This window comes from Alosa sapidissima, chromosome 19 (assembly GCF_018492685.1).
Source record: "Alosa sapidissima isolate fAloSap1 chromosome 19, fAloSap1.pri, whole genome shotgun sequence".
In the NCBI taxonomy this organism is placed as follows: domain Eukaryota; kingdom Metazoa; phylum Chordata; class Actinopteri; order Clupeiformes; family Clupeidae; genus Alosa; species Alosa sapidissima.
Window position 1 is genome coordinate 8,850,491 of NC_055975.1, and position 11,835 is coordinate 8,862,325.

At 45.6% G+C, this 11,835-nt stretch overlaps 2 long non-coding RNA genes across 2 annotated transcripts; both read left to right on the top strand.

Annotated features, from left to right (window-relative positions):
- Positions 1-1,891: 1,891 nt before the first annotated feature.
- Positions 1,892-3,133, top strand: LOC121693340. The gene is made up of 3 exons (XR_006025470.1): positions 1,892-2,142; positions 2,225-2,298; positions 2,430-3,133. It is a non-coding gene; the product is annotated as an uncharacterized LOC121693340 (long non-coding RNA).
- Positions 3,134-8,790: 5,657 nt separating this feature from the next.
- LOC121693333 lies at positions 8,791-10,126 on the top strand. Its single transcript, XR_006025468.1, has 3 exons — positions 8,791-9,131; positions 9,214-9,287; positions 9,419-10,126. It is a non-coding gene; the product is annotated as an uncharacterized LOC121693333 (long non-coding RNA).
- The last annotated feature ends 1,709 nt before the right edge of the window (positions 10,127-11,835 follow it).

The following is an 11,835-nucleotide window of genomic DNA, read 5'->3' on the forward strand; positions in this document are numbered from 1 at the left end:
TCTTATTGAGAGGAAGAAAAAGAAAAAACAATTCAATACAGTTAACAGTCAGATGCATCTTTCTTATGTGTATTCTCAGTTACAGTCTGTAACAGATATGTGACCTTCATGCATATCAGCTGGCCAACACACACACACTCTCACTCAGGCCTCGTGTCGACTGACAGGAGAGAAGACAAAGACAAAACGAACTCAGTCTTTAGTTGCAACACATACATGTAGCCTATACTTTTAGACGGATTCTTTCTCCTAATTATTTTGTGGTATTTTTGATTGGCTGACACACAATGTTAGCAGCACTGGGATGTTTTGAATAGGCGTCCCCACCTTTATCTTAGTTTGGCCCAACTAATGCTGCTGACCATGTGTGGCTGCCACAGACAGACAAAGCTGCCAAGTAAGTTAACTTTCCCTTAACAACGCAGATGAGGCGGATGTTTTCTTAGATTCAAATAGCTTTGCAGCTCCGAACAAACTATGCCAAATAGTAGTTCAAGCAGAGACAGGTTGACACTCAGACATGTTAGTATCAGAGAGGACCTTTAGCAGACATTTGCAAAGCACACTTACACATAACCCATAGGTCAGAAACATACATAGACATATATGTTGAGACAAAAACTGACTCATGTTCTGATTGGTTACCGTAAAGTGACTGGTCTCAAAATTTGACAGATTGTCCAATTTAGCAAACCCAGTGAATGTGATCTCTCGCCCAGACCTGTACTCAAAACATCTGTAACTCTCAGGAGATTCGTTGACTTAGATCGGTTTCGTGTGCGCACACAATCTGTTCCTTCTTTCGGGGCCAAATGCCCAATTCTGTCAAGGGCCTGATAGCTTACAGCTGAACGACCAGCGTTGCTGCAGCGTACCACCCATACAACAGTAATCTTGCTCAACTCCCTCTCCCTTGTTGTCCAGCGAGCCTGATAGCGTACAGCTGACCGACCAGCGTTGCTGCAGTGTACCACTCAGCCTGGACTGTAGCACTTTAAAGGAACAAAACGTACTACTTACCGAGAGCGCGTCTTTCCAGCGGGCTGAGGGATCACACACAGTAAGCCTGGTAAAAGAATAATCCTTAATTCAATAGATCAATACAATCCTTATCAATCTCGGTAGAACCTCCATAAACTGATGGTAATTTTGATACCATAGATTTAATAGAGACCCAGTCAGACCATTAGTATGAAAAATCAGGAATAGAGTTTATTTACAATGATGCGCATCAAGGGAGAGACAGCATGACTTCACCTAAAGATCCATCAGCTGCTCTAACGACAAGGAAATAGTTAGGGTTTAACCCTCTAGGCGCCACAGTCGACTATAGTCGACAAGATGCGGTACTGAATAAAACGGCCGATTTAGTCAAATAGGGTGTCATATTTCGTTTGACTTCCACTCCACTAGATGGCAGACATGTCATACGTCATCCCCGAGTCGAAAAAAGGACACACTTTAAACAAAACTTTCTAGCTACAGCGCATTGAATCAGTGCATGAAATACCGGAGCTAGTGTGCGTGTGAGCCACTTTGTCAGAGCGATATTGTCAACGTCAGCGAGTATTTGCATTAGATTATCGTCTAATGGCATCAAAAAAGTTTACCTGAAATGAAGTGTTGGGTCTTCTATTCGCGGACCCTGATTCTGAAGGGGAATATCTGCCTTCAGAAAATGACGGTGATTCGTTTAGTGAGGCTTCAGATGCGTCCCTGCCTTGCAATGATGCAGCTGGACAAAGTGAGAGTTTACTCCATAGTTTAGCTTACACCAAGCACAAACATTGAATCTTTTGCCCAATGTCACTGGTGGGAATAATGTTTCACGGGTTCGGAGTGTTCATCGGGAAGTTAGCAGGGTGTTAGTGGTGTGGCGAACGAGTGTGACGGGTAGGAGTGGGGTAAGGCTAGGGGGTCACCTGATTCATTCACCTGACGTGTCATTCACGTGACCTGTTGTAGCAGGTAGATAGCTACCGGGTTGCAGGCCCTTTGTTAAAATTGAATGGCGCGGCAAACACAGTGGTGAGGGCACTGTTTTGCGTGTGGATTTTTGGCCGGCGGTGATTTAACAGAGCGGTACACTGCAGTCATCCTGCCCGTTTGCTCCCCTGGGCTTTTGTGCAACATTATCTGCAGGTAGTAAAATATTTTTCATTGCCTTGTTTGTAACAAACAGTGTTTTACCAACGAATGATTTTGTATGTATTTTAAACCGTAGTTCGCTTGGATTTGTTGGTTCCGAGCAAGAGGTCAGCCGACTAAATGCGTGCAGTTGCGGGGGATTTTAAAGAGGTAAATTAATTAAAGCTGTGGTACATTTTAATAAGGGGAATGTATAACTGTTGTGTATTGACTGTGTAACCTATATATCATGTAAACCATGTAGTGGGCAGGAAACTGATGGTTTTGTTTGTGACTTTCAGGAACGACCCGTAGCCACTGTTTTTCCCACCACCATTGATTGTGTAGCCTATCATGTATTGTGATGCCTTACCTAAACCGACGATATAGTGGTAGCTCGTTTGTATAGGTATCCTAGCTCATATCGATAGTATATCCATACTGGTATCTTATTTGATCTAAACCTATTGATAGTCCATCCACACTGGTAGCTTGCAGTCCTATTGATAGCCCACCCACACTGATAGCTGTCGGTGATCCAAACCTAGTCCATTCATACTGGTAGCGTGTTTGATTTAAAGCTTGCTCATTCATACTGGTAGCGTACTTGATCCAAACCTATTGATAGCCCATTCATACTGGTAGCGTGCAGCCATATTAATAGCTTATCCACACGGGTAGTTTGCTTGGTGTCTTAAGCTAGAGTAGCAGCGGTCATACTGGAGCTGTGGCATTAGGCCTATTTACGTATGTGCGTACTTTGTGTGTGAAACCACCTCCAAGTTGTGTTTGTTTTCTTTATATTTTGGTGGTGAGGCTTATTCTTTTCTTTGTTTTCCTTTTCATCCTTGCCATGATTACTGTGTGTGTGCCCTATTTGGGGGTTGAAATATTTGCTTGAAGATTATGATTTCAATGGTTTGCATTTGTTTTGTAGTGGGTACCCCATACTGAATACGGCTTAATACTACAACAGTATTGATTAGAGTACATCTATCTATTCATCCAGCTTTTATACCATGACAAACTACGTCTAAAAATAAAAGTGCTTTATTTTTGTACACAGTCTCCTACTCCATTCATTCAGTTGAATACACCCTAGTGGGGAATTCTGGGTAATCTAGACCTGTGGTTTAATGGTGACTAGGTAAGCTTAATCGTGTAGGAGTCACATTTTGGCGCTGCGAGCAGGGTCGGAGGCTGTATATAAAAGTATCGGGTATTTTCTTTGTTTTTTTTTCTCTTTTCTGCTCATTATTTTCTTTTAGTATTGTTTTCTTTTGTGGAGGTGGTTATTTCAAAGGCATTACTTAGGTGGGAAAAACAGTGGTTACCATCAGGAAGGCACATCGCTCATCCAGTCTCGATTAGACTGCTTCACAGGCAACATGTCGACAGTGGAGAGTTTGGAGGATCAAGTAAAGACGTTGGCGGAGATGGTGAAACAGCTCCAAGCTGATAACCAGCGGCTCAGAGACTCTAACCAGGGCCCTTCCAATCCTCTGCCCAGTTCATCCCCTGTTGAGCGTCTGGTATGTGTGCCTCGAGAAAGAAAATGTCCAAGATTTTCGGGGAAAATGTCTGTTGATAATATGTCTGTAGAGGATTGGGTTGAGGAAGCAAGCAGGTCATTAGTAGCCCGCCCTATGGCTAAACTCGAACAGGCTCTGTTTTTGTATGATTTGTTGGATGGGGAAGCTAAGCGGGAGATAAAATTTAGCCCGATAACTGAACGGAATGATCCGCAGAGAATTTTTGAGATCTTGAAAAATAATTTCCGCTGCTCTAAGTCTCTTAATGCTTTGTACCGCCAGTTTTATCACCGCCGCCAATTTGAAAATGAATCTGTCAGGGAATATTCCCATGTTTTAATGGAGTTAATGGAGCACATTAAGGACAGGGATGACAATTTAGAACATTCTGATCGTGTTCTTCGAGATCAGTTTGTTGAAGGCATTCGTGATGATAAACTTCAAGGGGAATTGCTAGATAAAATTTCAGCTAATCGGAGTTTAACTTTCAGAGACATACGGAGTGAAGCTCTAGATTGGCTTAGTAGACGTGCACATACTACACCTAGAGCCCGTGCTTATTCTTGCAATGCCTATGAGGCCGACACCCATGCAGTCACGGCCAGTCCATCTTCTGAGTTCAATGAGCTCAAAGAGTGCCTCCAGAAGCAGCAGGCCCAGCTGGATGCTATTTTATCTCAGTTAGGACGGCCACACACCGCCCCCAGTTCTACCCATAGGCTAGCAGCTTCTCAGCCTAGGCCATACCGATTCCAGGCAGATGGGAAACCCATCTGTTTGCGTTGTAACAAGCCGGGCCACATAGCTAGAATGTGTAGAGCCATTACTCCAGGGGGACAGGGGGCTGCCACTCGGGGTGACTTATCTAGTGGAGGTCAGGCTGTGATAACCACCAACAGCGTAATGCAGCCGGAAAACTAGCGCCCTCCGGTGTTGGGAGCTCGGCACCAGGAGGGGGTTTGTTGGGCTCAGAAGAGAACAGCACTGCATTCACTACTGCACGTCTTATTGGAAACTGTCCAGTTATTGACATCCACGTTGGTGGCGTAATTACACGCTGCCTTCTTGACACTGGATCCATGGTAACAACGGTCACAGAAAGTTTCTTCTGCCAATATATACAGCCACAGACTAACGAAAACATGCAGCCATGTGATTGGTTACAGCTTAAAGCAGCTAATGGGTTGGCTATCCCCTATTTGGGCTACATTGAGCTTGACCTGGAGATTCTGGGCAAGGTGCTCCCAAAGATTGGAGTATTAGTCATTAAAGACGCCCTGGATCACACCACTAGCCAACAGCGAAAGTTTGTGCCAGGCCTACTTGGAATGAATGCCATCAGCCGCTGTTACCAAGAGCTCTTCAATGAGCATGGGCAGGATCTGTTCCACTCCCCTCCCGTCCAGACTGCAGGTAAAGGATGGACACAAGCTCTATCAGTATGCCAACGCCTGGAGCATATCTGTAGCACTGGGTGTATTGGTAAGGCCATAGTACAACCAGGCCCTGCCCTCCGTATCCCAGCTGGGTGCCTCCAGTTTGTGCAGGCTACTTGTTCGCTTAGTCTAGGCCCCATTACATCTTGCTTCCTGGAACCATTGCCCTATGGGGAGGGTAGACTGCCATCGAATCTTCTTATTTCCTCTGCTTTACTGCCTATCATGCGGGGCAAAGTTAACATACCAGTAGTTAATGTCGGGAAGGAAGACCAGTGGCTCCACCCTCGCACAGCATTGGGAACCCTCCACATAGTAGACCCCGCATCCCACTATAACACTGATGAGGATCAGGTAGCCATCATTCAAACAGTGGAAGTCAGCACCACTGATCCTATGGATTTGGCTGCGTTACAGTGGCCAAACCTATCGCCTTTTGAACAACAGGAAGCTAGGGGATTACTACAGATGTACCAGGGTGTGTTCAGTGAACATGATGGTACCTTAGGTTGTACATCATTGGTCCAGCATGAGATACCGGTGTTGGACACAGCCCCAGTGCGACAGCGTTACCGCCGACTGCCACCATCACAGTTTGCCCAAGTCAAGGCTCATGTCCAAGAGCTAGTGGAGAAAGGCATTGCCCGACCTAGTTGTAGCCCATATGCCTCCCCAATTGTAGTGGTCCAAAAGAAAGATGGAACAATCCGCCTTTGTGTAGACTACAGGCAACTCAATGCCAAGACCCGGAGGGATGCTTACCCTCTTCCAAGGATAGAAGAATCCTTGGATGCACTTACAGGGGTCACATTGTTTTCCACTCTCAACTTGGCATCTGGGTATAACCAAGTGCCCATGGCCGAAAAGGATAAAGAAAAGACTGCCTTTTGTACACCCTTTGGACTCTTCGAGTTTAACCGTATGCCCTTTGGGCTATGCAACGCCCCTGGTACGTTCCAGCGTTTAATGGAGCGTATTTTTGGTGACCAAAGTTTCAACTCCTTGCTACTGTATTTGGACGATATAGTCATCTTTTCGTCCTCTTTCCAACAGCATTTACAGAGGTTAGACTTAGTCTTGGGGAGACTCAAAGAGCACAACCTAAAGCTTAAACTGGGCAAATGTCACTTTTTCAAAGAAAAGGTACAATACTTGGGCCATGTAATATCGTCTAGTGGAGTTGCGACTGATCCAGATAAAATCCAGACCGTACTGCAGTGGAAGCGCCCCACCTCCCTCACTGACCTCCGCTCATTCCTGGGCTTTGCCTCATACTATCGCCGGTTTGTCGCAGGATTTGCGCAACATGCTGGTCCACTACACAAGCTAGTAGCTGAAGTCCAGGGGAAAGGGGAGAAGGGTAGTGCTGCTAAGGCCAAGCTGGGAGACCACTGGGATGACCAATGTGAACAATCATTTCAGAGGTTAAAGCAGGAACTTGTTAGCGCCCCCATACTGAAGTATGCAGACTTTTCACAGCCATTTATCTTAGAAATTGACGCCAGCCATCAGGGTCTGGGTGCTGTTTTGTCTCAAGAGGTGGACGGGAAGAGAAGACCAATTGCTTTTGCAAGTAGGACTTTGCGACCAACTGAAAAGAATATGTCAAATTATAGCTCGATGAAACTTGAGTTCTTGGCTCTAAAGTGGGCAGTGACCGAGCGTTTCCGTGAATATCTGCTTGGGGCCAAATTCATAGTTTACACTGACAATAACCCGTTGAGCCATCTGCAGACAGCAAAGTTGGCAGCTGTAGAACAGAGGTGGGCCTCTCAGCTGGCTGTCTTTGACTTTGAACTGAAATACCGCCCTGGGGCAGCAAACCGCAACGCTGATGCCCTGTCACGTCAGACTAGTGATAATGAGCCACCACCCTCTCAGTCCATCACAGCTGTAACTTCTGGCATCACCGTCCCACCAGAGCTGACCCAGACCATGGTTATATCAGCACAGAGGCCGGTAGCCATGGTCTCCACAGTAGATGCAGCTCCCATCCGCTCACAAGCAGACCTACGTGCTCTCCAGGCAAAAGACCCAATCATCAGGGCCTTTTTGGTTTACTGGAGGAGGGCCCGCCCACCAAATAGACAAGAAAGAACTCAGGAGTCAGCGATGGTCTTGGAGCTCACTCGGCAGTGGCGCCGGATCAGAGACCAAAACGGCATCCTGTATCGTGAAATCCAAACACCACCAGCACGGGATGTGAGTCTACAGTTATTACTGCCCATAGTCTTGCACCAAGAAGTATTAACCAGTTTGCATGACAACCATGGCCACCAGGGCGTAGAAAGAACGACCGAGCTGGTCCGGGCAAAGGTGTTATTGGCCCAAAATGCGCCATGACATTGAAAAGTGGTGCAGAGAATGTGAACGGTGTACTCTAGCCAAGGGAGTTGTCCCCACAGTCCGCACATACTCTGGCCACTTGTTGGCTGCTAGACCACTGGAAGTTATTGCCATTGACTTCACAGTTATGGAGAGGGCCAGTGATGGACATGAGAACGTCTTTGTTGTCACCGACGTTTTCTCCAAATTCACCCAAGCCTATCCAACAGCTAATCAACGGGCGGACACAGTGGCCAAAATCCTGACTGAAAAGTGGTTCTATTCCTTTGGGGTACCAAAAAGAATTCACTCTGATCAAGGCCGTGCTTTTGAGGGAGACCTGCTGAAGCGTCTTTGCAAGCTGTATGGGATAGATAAGAGCAGGACAACTCCATATCACCCGGAAGGAAATGGGCAATGTGAACGTTTCAATCGTACACTCCATGATCTCCTGCGTACTCTGCCCCCGGAAAAGAAGAAAAGATGGCCCCATGCACTCCCACACTTGTTGTTTGCATACAACACCGCAGTTCATCAGTCAACAGGCCACTCCCCCTATGAGCTCATGTTTGGGCAAAAACCTCAACTTCCTGTGGACTTCTTACTGGGACTACCAACGGAAGATCCAAGCACTTTTGCTTCAGCCGACTGGGTCACTACCCACAAGGAATACTTGGCAGAAGTGTATGCTGACGCCAAAAAACGTCTTGAGGCCGCAGCCGCTACCCGAGAACATCACAATGTGCCTACACCTCACCTCCCAGTGGACACTAGGGTGTACCGTAAGAGCCATCCACTTGGTCGGCATAAAATTCAAGATCGCTGGGACTCAAGAGTGTACAAAGTGGTAAAGTGCCGTGACGGTAAGGGCTTAGTGTACCACATCACACCCGAAGACGGCCTGGGCCCAGATATGAATGTCCATCGCTCCGAGTTAAAGGTTCTACCCAGCCAGGATAAGCAGCCAGTGGACACCCCAGTGGATGTTCCGTCACAGGTTTCGACAGCTAAACAGGGAAATCCTGGAGGTAATGAAGAGGATGAGCATGATGTTTGGTTCCGGACTCTCACTAACCAGCCTGAAATCCATCAGTCTGGTGATGGTGATCAGGAGGAAACTGTGGATGGACCACCAGCATCTTTCCCCAGCCCCCAAGCGGATGGTGCCCAAGAGGACAGACAAACCCCAGTGGTAGTGATTCATGACACAAGCCAACCGTCTCCTGAAGATGAGCCAGGTACGCCCTCAGCGGAAGACCAAGTAAGACGTCCCACACGAACAAGAGCTGGCCAACACTCCAACCCCTTCCGATTGCCACAGTCAGCAACTCAACATTTGGAGGGCTGAGCATTTGCTCAGTCAACCCCACCCCAAATTGCTATTTCAGGCCTTGGGACTAGAAAGGATAGGATCTCAGGCACCGGGACGGTCGCCTTTCAAAGTAGGGGGAATATGTGACGGGTAGGAGTGGGGTAAGGCTAGGGGGTCACCTGATTCATTCACCTGACGTGTCATTCACGTGACCTGTTGTAGCAGGTAGATAGCTACCGGGTTGCAGGCCCTTTGTTAAAATTGAATGGCGCGGCAAACACAGTGGTGAGGGCACTGTTTTGCGTGTGGATTTTTGGCCGGCGGTGATTTAACAGAGCGGTACACTGCAGTCATCCTGCCCGTTTGCTCCCCTGGGCTTTTGTGCAACATTATCTGCAGGTAGTAAAATATTTTTCATTGCCTTGTTTGTAACAAACAGTGTTTTACCAACGAATGATTTTGTATGTATTTTAAACCGTAGTTCGCTTGGATTTGTTGGTTCCGAGCAAGAGGTCAGCCGACTAAATGCGTGCAGTTGCGGGGGATTTTAAAGAGGTAAATTAATTAAAGCTGTGGTACATTTTAATAAGGGGAATGTATAACTGTTGTGTATTGACTGTGTAACCTATATATCATGTAAACCATGTAGTGGGCAGGAAACTGATGGTTTTGTTTGTGACTTTCAGGAACGACCCGTAGCCACTGTTTTTCCCACCACCATTGATTGTGTAGCCTATCATGTATTGTGATGCCTTACCTAAACCGACGATATAGTGGTAGCTCGTTTGTATAGGTATCCTAGCTCATATCGATAGTATATCCATACTGGTATCTTATTTGATCTAAACCTATTGATAGTCCATCCACACTGGTAGCTTGCAGTCCTATTGATAGCCCACCCACACTGATAGCTGTCGGTGATCCAAACCTAGTCCATTCATACTGGTAGCGTGTTTGATTTAAAGCTTGCTCATTCATACTGGTAGCGTACTTGATCCAAACCTATTGATAGCCCATTCATACTGGTAGCGTGCAGCCATATTAATAGCTTATCCACACGGGTAGTTTGCTTGGTGTCTTAAGCTAGAGTAGCAGCGGTCATACTGGAGCTGTGGCATTAGGCCTATTTACGTATGTGCGTACTTTGTGTGTGAAACCACCTCCAAGTTGTGTTTGTTTTCTTTATATTTTGGTGGTGAGGCTTATTCTTTTCTTTGTTTTCCTTTTCATCCTTGCCATGATTACTGTGTGTGTGCCCTATTTGGGGGTTGAAATATTTGCTTGAAGATTATGATTTCAATGGTTTGCATTTGTTTTGTAGTGGGTACCCCATACTGAATACGGCTTAATACTACAACAGTATTGATTAGAGTACATCTATCTATTCATCCAGCTTTTATACCATGACAAACTACGTCTAAAAATAAAAGTGCTTTATTTTTGTACACAGTCTCCTACTCCATTCATTCAGTTGAATACACCCTAGTGGGGAATTCTGGGTAATCTAGACCTGTGGTTTAATGGTGACTAGGTAAGCTTAATCGTGTAGGAGTCACACGAGGCTGGAGGTAGCCTAATATCCATAGCGCTAGCTTCTGTCTTCTGAACGTGTGCCTCTCCACAATCGCGGCGACAGTAACGTGGTGGAGCCTTTGTCTAATGCCACTGGGTATGTTAGACGAGGTCGAAGTGCTCATAGGACAGTTAGGGGGGAACGTAGTGGCAGTGTGGGGAGTCGCAGTGAGAATGACAGTAGGCCTAGTCCGAGCTGCGCAAATTCTCTCCACTCGGCGCGCGCGAGGCAGATCTGGCCATGCTGCTCGCATGGTGGAGGTGGTGACACGCTCTCTCCCTCTCCCACACACACACACACACACACACACACACACACATTAGGTCATGCATAGTCTATCACAAGATGATGGGAATGCCGGCCCTGTATGGATAGGGATAGGGAGTCATTATCTCTACAGCAAAAGGCCTGCTACATAAAAAAAAAAGTCAGCCATTTAGTAATGATTTACACTGTTGATTTGCTATCTACTTCCCTGATCATTTAGGACATACAGTACACTATGTGTTCCTTTTTGTGTGTTCATGTCCTTGTGATGTGTGTGTCTTTGTCAGCTAAGAAAAAAAACAAAAAAACATCAACAAAAACAACAAAAAGAAAAAAAATACTAACATTGTCTCTTGTCTTGTCTCGTCATCTCACTCCTGATCTGTGCCTTGCCGTGGCAAATGAGCTTTTGAACTAAACAGGTCTTGTCTACTTGTGTTTGTGTGTCATCTGAATAATATATATGTGCCCCATACATGGAATCAGAGTGCCTACTGTATGTAGTAAATGGAAAATCTCTACAGCAAAAGGCCAGTCTACCGCTACATGCATTTGGTTTGTTTCTGCCATTTATTAGTAATGATTTACACAGTTTGTTCACTACTTACTATTTACCTGAGCATTCAGTATTGTGCAATATAGCATACAGAAGGTGAGGGACATTTTGGGGGGAAAGAAGTGGTGCATTTTATCATTCAAACATGCAACTTTTCATGAAAATTCTATAATCCAAGATGGCCACCATATGACGTCATAATATGCAAATTAGATATAAACATTTAATCTCTACATAAACTTTGGGTCATCCTTAATATTTCTCTAATTTACAGAAAGTCTCTATCTCTTATCACTTTTAAGATATAGCCTTTTGAAATGAAGATGTCAAAATTGATCGTTTCGGAAAAAATCCTCTGGCGCCTAAAGGGTTAAGTATCCTTCCAGGCTGACGGGAGATGGCGTTGGTCACGTGGACTACACTGAATCAGACCCTGATTAGTGGCAGCCTGGCAATCCGGAGCAGATAGCTACTGACGCAGCCATGCAGAACAGTGAAACACTGCAAAGTCATAATATTCTTGCTTATCTCTAAACACAGTCACACACAGATATACACAGGGACAGTACAGATATCATACAGTCATTACATAGAATCATACTTTTAGTATCAAAGTGACCCACTAATGAGAAATTCAGAACATTAAACCACATATTGGAATATTGGGCATAATGTTCTATTCCACTTTCTCTCACAGTGTATTCAGG